This window comes from Natrix helvetica, assembly GCF_964273705.1.
Source record: "Natrix helvetica genome assembly, chromosome: 1".
NCBI classification, from domain to species: domain Eukaryota; kingdom Metazoa; phylum Chordata; class Lepidosauria; order Squamata; family Natricidae; genus Natrix; species Natrix helvetica.
In genome coordinates this window covers 40,484,161-40,499,023 of record NC_138548.1, presented here as the reverse complement: position 1 = coordinate 40,499,023, position 14,863 = coordinate 40,484,161, and positions in this window count along the sequence as shown.

Genomic DNA, 14,863 nt, shown 5'->3' with positions numbered 1-14,863 from the left:
AATAAAGAGGAGCAGATTGTTTTCATACCTCCTGCAGATTGCTCAACATGCACTACTACCGTCTCTTTATTGTCTGGATGTACTGATTTTCTGAATGTTGAGGAGACCGAATCATCTCCTTTCCATAACTCAGGAAAACGGAAAATGATAGATAAGGAGAAGGGTTTTCACACACTGTGCTGTTTTCTCAGCAGGCCTATGGTTAGTTAAATGAGCCTCTGTGTTTAAGAGACAGGAATTTTGTCTCCTTCTCACTCTTGCGCTTCTCACATTTCAGGATGCGCTGAGGCAGAAGCAAGGCTTTTCTCTTCTCATGTATTCTTAATAAATTGAGTTTTTGCTTGAAATACTGTGAGTTTCTTTTATTCTGACTGACACCTGGGACAGACCCAGCATCCAAGAAAAATGATGTTATGAATATAATTTTCCTTTTTGCTCTGCTTAGCTTCAGGAGCTTATCATCTCAATGTCTATTAATTAAGAGGAGGTGAAGAAATAGTTAAATAGTTGGTATTTGTCAAAATGAAGGTAGAAAGTAGGTTTTTTCCTTTGCTTTTTGCTACGTCCTGAGGTCTCAAGAAAGAGATGCCAATCAAAAAGTTGTTCATTGGCTCCAGTGGGCTGCAGGTTCACCGAAACAAGGCAGATTCCTTATTGGTTAATAGTTTGACAGCTAGCATATAAAAGAGCTGTCAGTTAAGTTCGTTGGTTGTTCGTTGTCAGTTACGTTAATAAATGGCTATAGCTTACAGTAGTCTCCTGGTGTTACTTCAGGTGATTATTTACCACTGGCGACGAAGGAGTGGGATCCTGAGAGTAACCGCTAATTAACAGAAATAACATCTGATAACGATCCGCAAAATGATGGCCATACCTCCCTTTGCCCGAGAGGGAGTCCTGGGAGGTGTTTATTCAATGTTTTGACTGTTTTCTCATTGCCCATGATCTGACAGGAATAACCACAGAAAGAAAGAGGGGTTATTTTTTAAGTCTATGCAGGCCTGAGATGTTCTCAATGGCCCGGGCATTGGCAGCACCTGCCTCCGTATATGCAGTGACTTGGGAAGTTCTATTGGCCAAGCTCAAAGGACATTACGCACCGGCACCATCCCGTTTCACTAGACGGTTCGCATTTTGCCGGTGTGTACAAAAGGAAAATGAGACCAATTCATGGTAGCTCTTAGACAATCTGCTATTTATTGCCAGTTCCCAGATCTCGATGAGGCTTTACTAGAGCAACTGATTTATGGCAGCAGGGATTTAAGGCTTCAGCGCCGCCTGCTAGCTAAAACAGAGCTAACCTTGGGCATTGCCTTAGATGAAGCTCGAGCAGCTGAGCAGGCCCCCCAGTCCACAGCTGTAATTCAAAAATGTCAAGCCACCCACATTCCGTCCTTGGCAACGGCCGAGTTAATCAGCAATCAGATGAGGAGGAGGAGGAGCAGGAAACAGGTGATGAAGTGGCATGCCTCAAGTTATCAGTGAACGGCAGATGGAAGCCAACCTCGAATGCATCTCAGGCAAGCTGCTTGAGTTGTGGAGGGAACCATCTGCGGTTGAATTGCCGATTCAAATCAGCCACCTGCCGGCATTGTGGTAAGACCGGTCATCTCGCCTACATGTGCCATGCCAACCTGCCTGCAACAGACATTAGACGTCCTGTGAATAGGCCAGTGCAAAGATGATCAGCCTGGGCTAAGAAGACCTGCAACGCCATCGACCCTGACAGCGATGACGAAGAAACTGTTCAACACAGCTTCCGAAGGGAAAGGCGGCAGCCAGAAGATGTTCACTACAGTATTAATTGAGGGATCTCCATGTAAAATGGAGATCTACACGGGGTCGGCGAGATCCATTATTTCCTGGGGCAGCCTCAAAAGAATCCTGTCCACACTTTCTAAAGCAGATTTGTTCCCAACTAGCTGCGTTTTTAAAAAATTATCAAAAAAGGGCTATTCCAATTGTGGAAAGCGGGTAATTTCAAGTTGAGCATGGCAAATTTAGGGCACGCTGCCATTAATAGTTGTGGAGGGGCCGCTGGCTTCATTATTGGGATTAGATTGGTTTGAGGCATTGGGGTTTTCTATTTCAGGAATTCATTCTACTGAAATTGCTGCCGGTTTTGAAGATCTGACACGGGAGTTCGAAGATGCATTTAGCAATGAGATGGGTAAATATAATGGTTCACCAATTTCTTTTAATTTAGACCCCAATGTAGCACCAACTAGACTTAAAGCTAGGCGTGTCCCTTTTGCGCTACAGGAAAAAGTGGATGCAGAGCTAGATAAGTTAATTAGGCAAGGGATATTAGAACCAGTAGATTATGTGAAGTGGGAGACCCCTATTGTCATACCAATTAAATCAGATGGATCCATAAGGATCTGCGCTGATTATAAATCAACAATTAATAAAGGATTGCAAGCACACCCCTATCCAGTACCTGTAGTGCAACACCTGTTGCACTCGTTGGGTCGTGGATGCCTCTTTGCTAAGCTTGACCTAGCTCAAGCTTATCAGCAATTACCTATAGATGATGCAACAGCAGACACCCAATCTATCGTTACTCATCGCGGAGCGTTCCGTTGCCATAGACTCCAATTTGGAGTCTGCGTGGCTCCCGGCATTTTCCAGAGCATCATGGAGCAGCTGACAATGTGTTGATCGCAGCACAGAGTCAGGAGGAACTACTCACTAAACTAAGAGCAGTTTTCCTACGTTTCCGAAAAGCAGGTCTGAAATTAAAGAAAACTAAGTGCCATATTGGTGTGGAATCGGTGGATTTCCTCGGATTTCATATTGACGCCTGAGGTATTCACCCGGCCCCATCCAAAGTAGAAGCTATAAAAAAACCTCCGGCTCCAAACAACAAGATGGAGTTGCAAGCTTTCTTGGATGTATTAAATTTTATGCTATGTTCTTACCCCATAAGGCTTCCATAGCGGAACCTTTACATCATCTTCTGAACGCGTCAGCGAATTGGAAATGGGGCAGCCACGAGGAACAAACGTTCATGGCTGTCAAATTGCTCCTGACGTCATCCCCTGTTCTCATGCAATACACTGAAGCCTTACCTCTAATATTAGTGACTGTTGCTTCACCTTATGGCATAGGGGCTGTACTCAGCCATCGCTGCCCAAACGGCAGTGAAGCTCCAGTGGCATATTTCTCCCGTTCCTTGTCCAAGGCTGAAAGGAATTACAGCCATTTGGACAAGGAGGCACTGGCAGCGGTGGCTGGAATCAAAAGATTCCACCACTATCTGTATGGTCGTTCTTTTGTGCTGCAAACGGACCATAAACCCTTACTTGGCATACTTGCAGGAAATAAGCCAACTCCTACAATCCTATCATCTCGTATGTTGCGATGGACTGAATTCCTCGCGGCATACAGTTATCAGTTGGAATATAGATCAGGGAAACACATGGGACTTAAGTTGCTGCCCTTTGCCTCAGGAGGCTCAAGATCTGGCTCCAGCATCATCAGTACAAAAGTACTGATAGAGGATCTGGAATTACTGCTCTCTGCCTGATATTGTAGGCCATTCTAAAACTGATCCTATTCTATCTCAAGTACTTGACTGGGTCAGTAGGGGTTGGCCTTGAGGTTTCAGAACAGTTCTTGCCATACAGTAAGAGGTGGCTGGAACTTTCAGAGGTAAAAGGCTGTCTTTTATGGGGGAATAGAGTAGTAGTTTCCCCAACTTTACTGATACAAATCTTACAATGCCTCCATGTAGGTCATCCGGGCATAGCTAGAATGAAAGCTTTAGGCCATAGCGATGTGTGGTGGCCCAAACTGGATGCAGAAATCGCCAATTGGGTGGCCAAATGCTCTCCTTGCCAAGCATCATGGCCTAATCCCTCAGCTGCTCCTCCTAGGGTCTGGGAGTTACTACAAGGACCATGGGCAAGAATTCATATAGATTTCGCAGGGCCAGTGCAGGGGCATACTTTTATGATTGTAGTAGATGCATTTTCAAGGTGGGTGGAAATTGCCTCCATGAATACCACTACATCTGAGGCCACTATTAAAGAATTGCAAGACTATTTTCCACTCACGGACTACCGGACACATTATTGTCCGATAATGGTTCTCAATTCACTTCTGCGGTGTTCCAAGCTTTTCTAGCAGGACTAGGCATAACACACCCATTGGTAGCTCCTTATCACCCACCCAGCAATGGTAGAGCAGAACAGGCAGTCCGCTCCGCTAAAGACGCTTTACAACATATGGGTCCAGGTCCTTGGGGACAGAAAATCTATATTTATTCGCCCAGCATTCCACACCATGCCCTTCAACTGGTAAAAGTCCAGCTGAATTATTGATGGTACAGCGTCTTCACACCATTCTGGACCATTTACACCCACATTATGGACAAGAAAAGATCGCAAGGTCGGTTGGGAGACCGGGGCTGCTGGCTACGCCCGGTCGTTTGTACCAACCCCCGCAGCCTAGGTGGTCGGGAACTACAGAGCCAGGGCCTGAGGCTGATGCTCTGCAATGCAAGGTCTGTGACCAACAAGGCCCCCCTCATTAACGAGCTGATCTCGGAGGGGGAGCTGGACCTTGCAGGGATAACGGAGACCTGGTTGGGTCACGAGGGGGGTTTACCCCTCGTGGAAATGTGCCCACCGGGTTTCCGTGCATTCCATCAGCCTCGGGCCCTGGGTAAGGGTGGTGGGGTGGCGGTAGTTATACGGGATTGTCTGGAGCCGAGGGAGTTCACTGTTCCTCAGATACCCGGGTGTGAGTCGCTGGGTATGAAATGGGGCCCAGGGAGGCAGTGGGGTCTGCTGATTGTATACTTGGCTCCTCGCTATACGTCAGCGGCCCTGCCCGAGCTCCTTGAGCTGGTCTCGGAGACGGCGGTTGAGATACCCAAACTTCTGGTTATGGGGGATTTCAACCTGCCGTCGACGGGAGCAGCGTCCGAGGTGGCTCGGGAGTTCATGGCTTCCATGACAGCCATGGGCCTGACCCAACTAATTCAGGGCCCCACACACGAAGGCGGCCACACACTGGACCTTATCTTTGTATCTGAGCAGTGGACGAGTGATCTGGGAATAGGGGATTTAGAGATTACGCCCCTGTCATGGTCAGATCACTCATGTCTCCGGCTGGACTTCCCTGGCGCTACCCTCCACCGCGAGGAGGCGGGGCCAGTTTGTTCAAGCTGGTACCGCCCCAAGCACTTGATGGAACCGGACAGGTTCCAGACGGAGCTTGGGCCTTTACCTGTAGCCCTGACCCGCGCTCGGTCGGAGGACCTAGTCGACGCCTGGAATAGGGTGACGGCGGGGGCCTTGGACCGGGTTGCGCCTCTGCGACCTCTCCTACGGCAACGACCCACCCGGGCTCCCTGGTATACCGAGGAGCTTAGGGTGATGAAGCGCCATAGGAGACGTCTAGAGAGCAGGTGGAGGTCCTCACGCTCCGAATCTGACCGAACACAGGTAAGAGCCTATTTACGGACCTACCTTGTGGCATTGAGAGCGGCCAAACGTAGACATTGTGCCGCTCTCATTGCGTCTGCGGATAACCGCCCTGCCGCCCTGTTTAGGGTGACCCGCTCTCTCCTGTCGTAGGAGACGCGAGAGGCACCCTTGCAGGGAAGAGCAGAGGAGTTTGGGGAATATCTGCAAGACAAAGTCGCTCAGATCCGGAGCGGATGGGCCCCCCTCAGTGTACCGGACGAGCCGACATCAGTGAGTCTTGTGAGTCCACTCTGGGAGGAGTTTGACTCTGTTGCCCCCGAGGATTTAGACGGGTTGCATGGACGGCTGCGACCCACCACATGTTCAATGGACCCGTGCCCCTCCTGGTTGGTACTGGCATCCTGGGAGGTGACGCGAGGCTGGCTTCTGGGCCTGGTGAACGCCTCATTGAGCGAGGGTTCCTTGCCGACTGCGTTGAAAGAGGCGGTGGTGAGGCCCCTGCTCAAGAAGCCTTCACTTGACCCAACGGTGCTAGCTAATTATCGTCCAGTCTCCAACCTCCCCTTTTTAGCGAAGGTTGTCGAGAATGTGGTGGCGCAGCAATTTCCACGTCACCTCGATGAATCCGTATATCTAGACCCACGCCAGTCCGGTTTCCGACCCGGGCACAGCACCGAGACAGCCTTGGTCGCGTTGGTGGATGATCTCTGGAGGGCCAGAGATAGAGGTTGCTCCTCTATCCTGGTCCTATTAGACCTCTCAGCGGCTTTTGATACCATCGACCATGGTATCCTACTGCGCCGGCTGGAGGGGATGGGAGTTGGAGGCACCGTTTTACGGTGGTTCGGCTCCTACCTCTCCGGCCCGATGCAATATGTGTTGACTGGGGGGCAGAGGTCAACCCCGAGGCCACTCTCCTGTGGGCTGCCGCAGGGGTCGGTCCTCTCGCCCCTTCTGTTCACCGCATACGTGAAGCCGCTGGGTGAGATCATCCGTGGTTTTGGGGTTGAGTACCATCTGTACGCTGATGATACTCAGTTGTACATCTCAACCCCAAGCCACCCCAAAGAGGCTGTCGAAGTGATGTCCCGGTGTTTGGAAGCCGTCGGGGTCTGGATGGGGGACAACAGACTCAAACTCAACCCCTCCAAGACTGAGTGGCTGTGGCTACCGGCGCCTCGGTTCAGCCAGTTGATCCCATCACTGGCCATAGGGGGCGAACAATTGCCCCCTGTGGAACGGGCGCGCAATTTGGGCGTCCTCCTAGACGCCCGGCTGTCAATGGATGATCATGTGGCAGCCGTGGCAAGGGGGGCGTTCCACCAGGTTCGCCTGGTGCGCCAATTGCGCCCCCTTCTGGACCGTGATGCCCTACGCACAGTCACTCATGCACTGGTGACGTCTCGCCTGGACTACTGTAACGCTCTCTACATGGGGCTTCCCTTGGGACGCGCCCGAAGACTGCAGCTAGTCCAGAACGCAGCCGCGTGGGTAGTCATGGGGAGTACTAGGTACTCCCACGTAACACCTCTCCTGCGCGAGCTGCACTGGCTACCTGTGGTCTTTCGGGTGCGTTTCAAGGTTCTGATCACCATCTTTAAAGCGCTCCATGACATAGGGCCTAGTTACCTGCGGGATCGCATCCTCCCACATACATCCCTGCGGCCAATCCGCTCTCACAGGGAGGGCCTTCTCCTGGTGCCGTCCACGAGGCAATGCCAACGGGCGACACCAAGGAGTAGGGCCTTCTCTGTGATGGGCCCAACCCTCTGGAATGACCTCCCCCCCGATATTAGAACCACTACTGACTTCCGCTCCTTCCGACAGAAACTGAAAACACACCTGTTCCGACTGGCTGGTTTGGCATAATTTTAACGTTTACCTCCTGGCATACACATTCTTACTGGTTTTTAGAGGGATATTGTTTTAAATTTAACTTGATATTTTAAACTTTTGTATTGATTTATTTATTAGCTGTACAGTTTGGCATATTTTACCCTCCTCTTATACATGTATTTATATAGTTATTTCTACATTTTAATCTGTTGTATTTTGGTACGGACTGTACACCGCCCCGAGTCCCTTTCGGGAGAGGGGGCGGTATATAAACGCTAATAATAATAATAATAATAATAATAATAATAATAATAATAATAACAACATTATCACGCAAATGCTGCTCCAGAGTACTCAACACACACTCATAATTTTGTGATGGGGAAAAGAGTATTCGCAAGAAATTGCATAGGGAATCCTAAATGGGTACCTGGTCAGATAATTCAAACAATTGGCCCATGTTCTTATAGGGTCCAGTTATATGATGGTCGGCAGTGGTGGTGCCATGTAGATCAACTTCGGCGCTGCAACTCACCAATAAGTCAACCTGATAGGCCCACATCACCTAGTTGTTTGTCCATTCTGCAGCAAACAGAAGACACCATCGTCCGCCCAGACTGCTCTCAACCCAGATTCAATGCTTCTACAATACCCGTCTCATTCTCTCAGGAGCCCTTACCTGTTGATCTCTGTCCTCCCGTAGGGGAAGGGTCTCTGGAAGGTCCAGCCGAGAAGAGGACATCATCAGAGAAGATTCAGGAACAAACTCCTTCCCCGGTGGGACAGAAAAAACTAAGGTGCTCTGAGAGGATTCCTTGGAAGCCTGCCTACCTCAGAGACTATGTGTGTACAAACCGGGAGGAAGGAGTACTACGTCCTGAGGTCTCAAGAAAGAGATGCCAATTCAGTGGCAAAAGTTGTTCATTGGCTCTGGCGTGGCTACAGGCTCGCCGAAGCAAGGCAGACTCCCTATTGGTTAATAGTTTGACAGCTAGCATATAAAAGAGCTGTCAGTTAAGTTCGTTGTTTGTTTGTTGTAAATTACGTTACTAAATGGCTATAGCTTACAGTAGTCTCCTGATGTTACTTCAGGCAAGTATTTACCACTTTTCTCTTTCTATTTTCCCTTTCCTTTTCCTTTCCTTTTTTAAAATGTTTTTTAATTTTTTAAAACACAAATAATACCCTGTTTCCCTGAAAATAAGACCTCCCTGGATAATAAGCCCAATCGGGCTTTTGAGTGCATGCGCTAAAATAAGTCCTCCCCCAAAAATAAGCCATCCCCCAAAATATTGCAACACATCAGAAGCCATGAGGTGATGACGCTCGCTGCCTTCTGCACCTCAAAAATAATAAGACCTCCCCAAAAATAAGGCCAAGCGCTTATTTTGGGGGGTCAAAAGAAAATAAGGCCCTGTCTTATTTTCGGGGAAACACGGTACAAACAGTACATATACCATATTTTTTGGCGTATAAGACGCATCTTTTTCCCTCAAAAAAGGCTGAAAATCTGGGTGTGTCTTATACACTGAATACAGCATTTTTTGTCTCCCGAAACCCTGCCCCTTCACCAAAATGGCCATGCATAGCTTCTAGGCGGCTTTCAGAGAGCTCCTGGGGGCTGGGGAGGGCAGAAATAAGCAAAAAATGGGCAGGTTTTTTGCTTGTTTTTGCCTCCCCCCCGGTAACAAGCCGCCTAAAGGTTATTCATGCCCTTTTGGGGGGAAAAATGGGCCCATTTTCATGAAAAATGGGCCCATTTTCATGAAAAATGGGCCATTTTTGGGTGGTTTATAGAGTGCAAAAACTTTTTTTAAAATTTGCTTCTTCAAAACCTTGGTGCGTCTTATACTCCAGTGCGTCTTATACTCCCAAAAATATGGTACATCAGAATACAAAAAATGGGGGAAAACCACATATTACAGTGTAACCCCACCCCCTGGAGACCCTTTCCCCCCTTATATTTCTTAGATATACAATATATTCCAATTGTTCCCTTATACCCTCCAAAACAACATATATTCCTGACTAGGTTTATTCCCTTTGCCTTGCACCAACACTGATTTTATAAAATCTCCCCATATTTCATTATAATTATTTACTTTAATCATCATTTTTTAGGTTTAATTTCTATTGTTAATTGACTATTTGTTGCCATACTCCAAATTTCATTGTACCACTCATTTCTTTCTTTTTTCTTTCTTGAACCTTTTATGGTCTCTTTATATTTTTCTCTTTAGGTTGTATTATCTTTTATTATTGTAGGTAAAACAATTAATAAAACTCTTCTTGTTTTTAAATGAACATTTCATCTCAAATTCCTGCAGAATTTAAAGTTCCAACACCTTTGATACTGTGATCCCCTCCAGGCATACTGAATGTTCTCTCAGCCAATATGACCATTATACCAGCTCTTTGGGACAAGCTGTGCAAAATTTATGTTTCTAGAGAAGCCAATTAGCCAGTGATGCTTCAGAGCATCTTTTCTAACTAGGTAGGTGATAATTGTGATAAGCATTTGTCATCAGGAAAATTTGAGTCACTCATTTAAATCACAGTCCTGTAATCATGGAATACATTTTGCCAGACTCTAATTCATCAAAGAGGCATTAAAGTTCTTGACACAGCTTTAGATAGCTTAATACATGTTCTTTTATGATTGTAACAGTTATTCTTCATACTTCAAAAAAAAGTAGTGCATGCCATTTTGTTTTTATGATATGTGCTTTACTTGGCTTCAGAGGAAATAATGGTCTCACTTTTGAAATAGTGTTGTATATAAAATCTAACTAAATAGTGTAATTTATGGGCTTCCAGATGCTATTGGGCTGTAATTCGCATCACGAACCATTCTTGCTGCCAGTCTGAATGTGTTGTGTCTGCTTTGTTAAGACCCATAAGTCACAAACTGGCCCAACTGTTACTCAGATGCTATAGGGGATTATTGATATTTATGATTATTCACTTCTTTAGCTGCGCTGAGCTGTGTTTCATTTGGAACAGTGAAGATCCCAGGTAAATTTAGATGTTGATTGTTCCCAAACTAATTAACTCATTGAAATCAGAGGTGGTATTCAGCAGGTTCTGATCAGTTCTGGAGAACCAGTAGTGGAAATTTTGAGTAGTTCAGAGAACTGGTAAATACCACCTCTGAGTGGCCCTGCCCCCATCTATTCTCTGCCTCCCAAGTCCCAGCTGATTGGGAGGAAATAGGGAGTTTGCAGTAACCTTCCCCTGGAGTGGGGTGGGAATGGCAATTTTACGGTATCCTTCCCTTGCCATGCCCATCAAGTCACGCCACACCCATCAAGCCACGCCATCAGAACCAGTAGTAAAAATTTTTGAATCCCACCACTGATTGAAATCCCTGCCTTTTCTCTTTAGGGTAAGAATTTGAACCTACACAATGAGTGTAAGGAGCCATGGAGGTGACTTTGGCAGAACCATCCAGAAGTTATTAAGACAGGTGCAGAAAGAAGGAATCCAAGCAACTCCCCCTAACTCCCTGGTATATAAGAAGGGCATAGTTCCAATCTGTTCAGGAATTCTGTTTCCCAATCTGCTCTCCTTCATAGAACTGACAGTGAGTCATTTGCACACGTCTTTTTGGAAGCCCTGGAAAAGCAATGTGAGAAGATGTGAAGATTACATAGTCACAAGCCCGCCTTCATTCACAAGAAGAAAAGAAAAAAGAAACTAGCTGTTTCTTCCCCTCGGTGCACATATCTCCATGACCTATTTGTTTGTCTGTCTGAAATAAAAAAAGAACCAGGCCCTTTGTAAAACTAGAATAAGCTGGCTGGGTGAGAGCAGAGAAGGCAGAACATGACTTTTGAAGCTTAGTTCAATGTTTGTAGGAAGGGCATGAGGAGGAAAGGAAGATCTTTTGGAACAGCAAAAGAGCATCCTTAGGAAGGGTTGAGATGGTGAGATGAAGCCAAGGACTAACAAAGATGAGGAGAAAGTTGGAAATGCTCCTAAAGGAATCTGTGGGTGCTTGAAACCATAGCAGGAAAATAACTCATTAACAGAGTTCATAATATATGCTTTCTTTGGTCAGAAAAAATACTCTTCTTATCACCTTATATAGATATAATATTCAATGTACTACAGCAGTCAAATTTCATTTCACTGAGGACCGCATCAGTTTTGTGTTTGACCTTGAGGAGCTGGGGTGGGCGTCACCGGGATGGGCATGGCCAGCTTGACATGACTCATGTCAGGGATGCCTGTGGTGGACTGAGCACTCAGCCAGAGAAAATGGACTCCTGAGTTCCATTTTTGACTGTGATGCCATCCTGCAATCCTTTGCCAGTGAAAACGGAGTTTGGGAGGGCCATGTGTGGCCCTCCTGAACTCTGTTTTGTCTGGCAGAGGCACTACAGGCCAGCCTTTCGCTGCTTTGCTGCTTCCAGAGCGGCCCCGTGGGCCAGACTTAAGCACCCTGCAGGCCGGATCTGGCCCCCGGGCCTTGAGTTTGACCTCCCTGTACTACAGCATAGCTATTTAAATTGGAAGAATGAAACATAGAAAAGGAGGTTGTTTCTTTTCTTACTACACCCTGAAAAAAATAGTCCTTGTTCTTTGCACTACAAAAAATGATAGAACCAAATCTCCTATCAGAATTAGCATATTTGTGGTTATGTGTGAATGTTTCAGGAAGAAGACCTGGAAAGGAACAGTTAAAGGATCCTTGTCTAATGTGAGGAGAAACAGAATTTCTCCTGAATGCGTTGCTTTTTAAAATCCCTGATCTCTCTACAAACGACTCATTAAGTGCAAATCATATAGTTGGAGTTTAAAATCTTACGTTTTTATTTTTAACCTTAGATTTAAGCAAAAAAGATCAAGCAGATACCGTCAAGAAAGATCTGTTTGGAATGGGGAGTAGTATTTTTGAAGTGTTATAACAAAAATAGTTGATTATTGAGCTCAGCTATTGTGTCTTTTATAGCTATAAGAGTTTTCTTCTACATCTTCTACATTGTACTAGCTAGTTGTCATGGAAACACAATAATTTCTTTCCATGTCAAAAGAACTTAGAAACTTTGGAACATTATCCTTCCAGAGATCCATATAGCTCTCAATATCTGTTATCCCAGTGCTTGGGACAGGGTGGCAGAAGGGATGTTGAGGCCCTCTAGGTTATTTTATTGTTTATTGTTATTTAATGTCTCTTTGTTGGGCTCATGATAAACTTCTTGTGTAATTGTTCTTATTTTTTTAATGTATGTTTTCCAGAGACATCTGGTATCAATCAACCTCTAAAATGAATGAATGAATGAATGAATGAATCAATCAATCAATCAATCAATCAACTAGAACATCAGTCTAAACTAATGCATAAAGGACTATGCACATTATCTGCACAATTATGGAGTGTAGAAATGCTGTTCTGTGCTCCTCATTTACAGCAAATTCAACCTCCATCACAGAACAGGAACAGACCAAGGGTGCAGAGTGGATAGCGTTATAGCATATAATATAACAATATCATTGCTTCTCTGTCTCCAAACCAACAGCCCTTCTCTAAAATTCTCTAACAGCCAGATCAAATAAGCTACTCTTCTATAAAGCAAATGACTTCACTTATATTTTTCTATTATGGAATCAAATTATCTTTATTAACCATAAAGAAATTTCACAGATTAAAATAAGAATAAAATTTACAACCCTTTGTTTTTATACTCTTCTTTTACTATGCTATTATCTGTTCTTAAAGCTAGGTGTGTGTGTGTGTGTGTGTGTGTGTGTGTGTATCAGTTCAAAGGATGTACTATACATTTTAGATTTTAAAAAGAGATCTAAGTGCAAGGTACTTTGAGTCTGTTGCATTGAGGCAATGCAAATCTCTTCGTTAAGGTGAAAAATTAAAGCAGTTTGCCTCAACAAAAGTCTTTGTGTCTCTGAAATCATAAATCTCTAAACCAGAAGAGGCATTTGTATGAGTTCAGAAGCCTCCTCCTCCTCAGAAGCCACTGAGGTTAACTACTGGAACTGCTACTTATGATTTCAGAGACACAAAGACTTTTGTTGAGGCAAACTGCTTTAATTTTTCACCTTAACGAAGAGATTTGCATTGCCTCAATGCAACAGACTCAAAGTACCTTGCACTTAGATCTCTTTTTAAAATCTAAAATGTATAGTACATCCTTTGAACTGATACACACACACACACACACACACACACACACACACACACACACATCTAGCTTTAAGAACAGATAATAGCATAGTAAAAGAAGAGTATAAAAACAAAGGGTTGTAAATTTTATTCTTATTTTAATCTGTGAAATTTCTTTATGGTTAATAAAGATAATTTGATTCCATAATAGAAAAATATAAGTGAAGTCATTTGCTTTATAGAAGAGTAGCTTATTTGATCTGGCTGTTAGAGAATTTTATTAAGAACCTGTTCTTCCTAACTGTGGTTGGATTATCAGATAATTCCATTCTCTTGCTTATTTCAAACCTATTTCACATGGGGCCAGATGGATATTAAGGGATACATTTCCCATCATGGGATGTAATGCCTTGTCTCTTTTCTTTATTCCACAACTCAATTGCCTTTAATACAAAAGCTGAGATTATTATTGCATCTTATAGAATGGATTTGATTTCTTCCACTGCTTTTTAACTGCTATCCTGATTTTATTTATTTATTTTTAACGGCAGTTCTGTAGCATTTTCTTTAAATCTGTTATGCAATGTTGAAATTAATGAAGCCAGGCTGAACATTTTAATATTCCTGATACACATCAAGGCATAGATCACTTCATTTTCACAGAGTTAACCAGGATGACTAAAGTAACAGTCCCTATTACCTAACATCCGCTTCATATCAAGCAAACTCATTCTCCTTTGTGGGTAAAATCTGTGTATGTTCACACTCTCACACAACTTATCTAAACGGGAATTGATGTGTAAATATTGGTTTGTTTATAAATAACATTTTGCTATCTCAGAATTACATGGTTCTGTGAGTGTCACAATCATTTTTTGGAAATGAGCCTTAAACATTTGAAAACTTGTACTGGTTACCCCATTGTACGTGGAAGGAAAATGTTTGGTATGTGAGCCTACCAACAAATAATGCATGCAAGAAAAGAAATGAGGCCGATGGTGACTCATCTTGGGGTCATACTGGAGGCTCCGAATATCAGATAGAACCTTGTTACACTAAGCTACCCCATAAAAGTGAGAATTACGAAGTTTAATAAAATTTTCTTTTTGAAAAAAGCACTGAATTCAATTTGATATTAACTCTTTTTGGGGGGGGGGGTGACCATAAAATGCTTGTAAATTACTATTTGAAGAGTCAGCATTAAATGTAAGAATGTAAATGCATGCCTTAATACTGAGAATTACTATTTAACCCCAGTTTTGCATAACGGTTTCTTCAAAATGGTGCAGTAATAGTCATTACCGACTTTAGGCATACATTTGAGCATACTTTCTATGTCATCTTGTTTTGCTTTGGATAGTGTGTGTACCTGTAACACTGTCTTAGGCACAGGCAATGTAACAAATGCAGCAGGCGGTGTTGGCGAAGCAGGTTTCCCACAAATACCCCTTGTCTTCTTTTCAAAGGT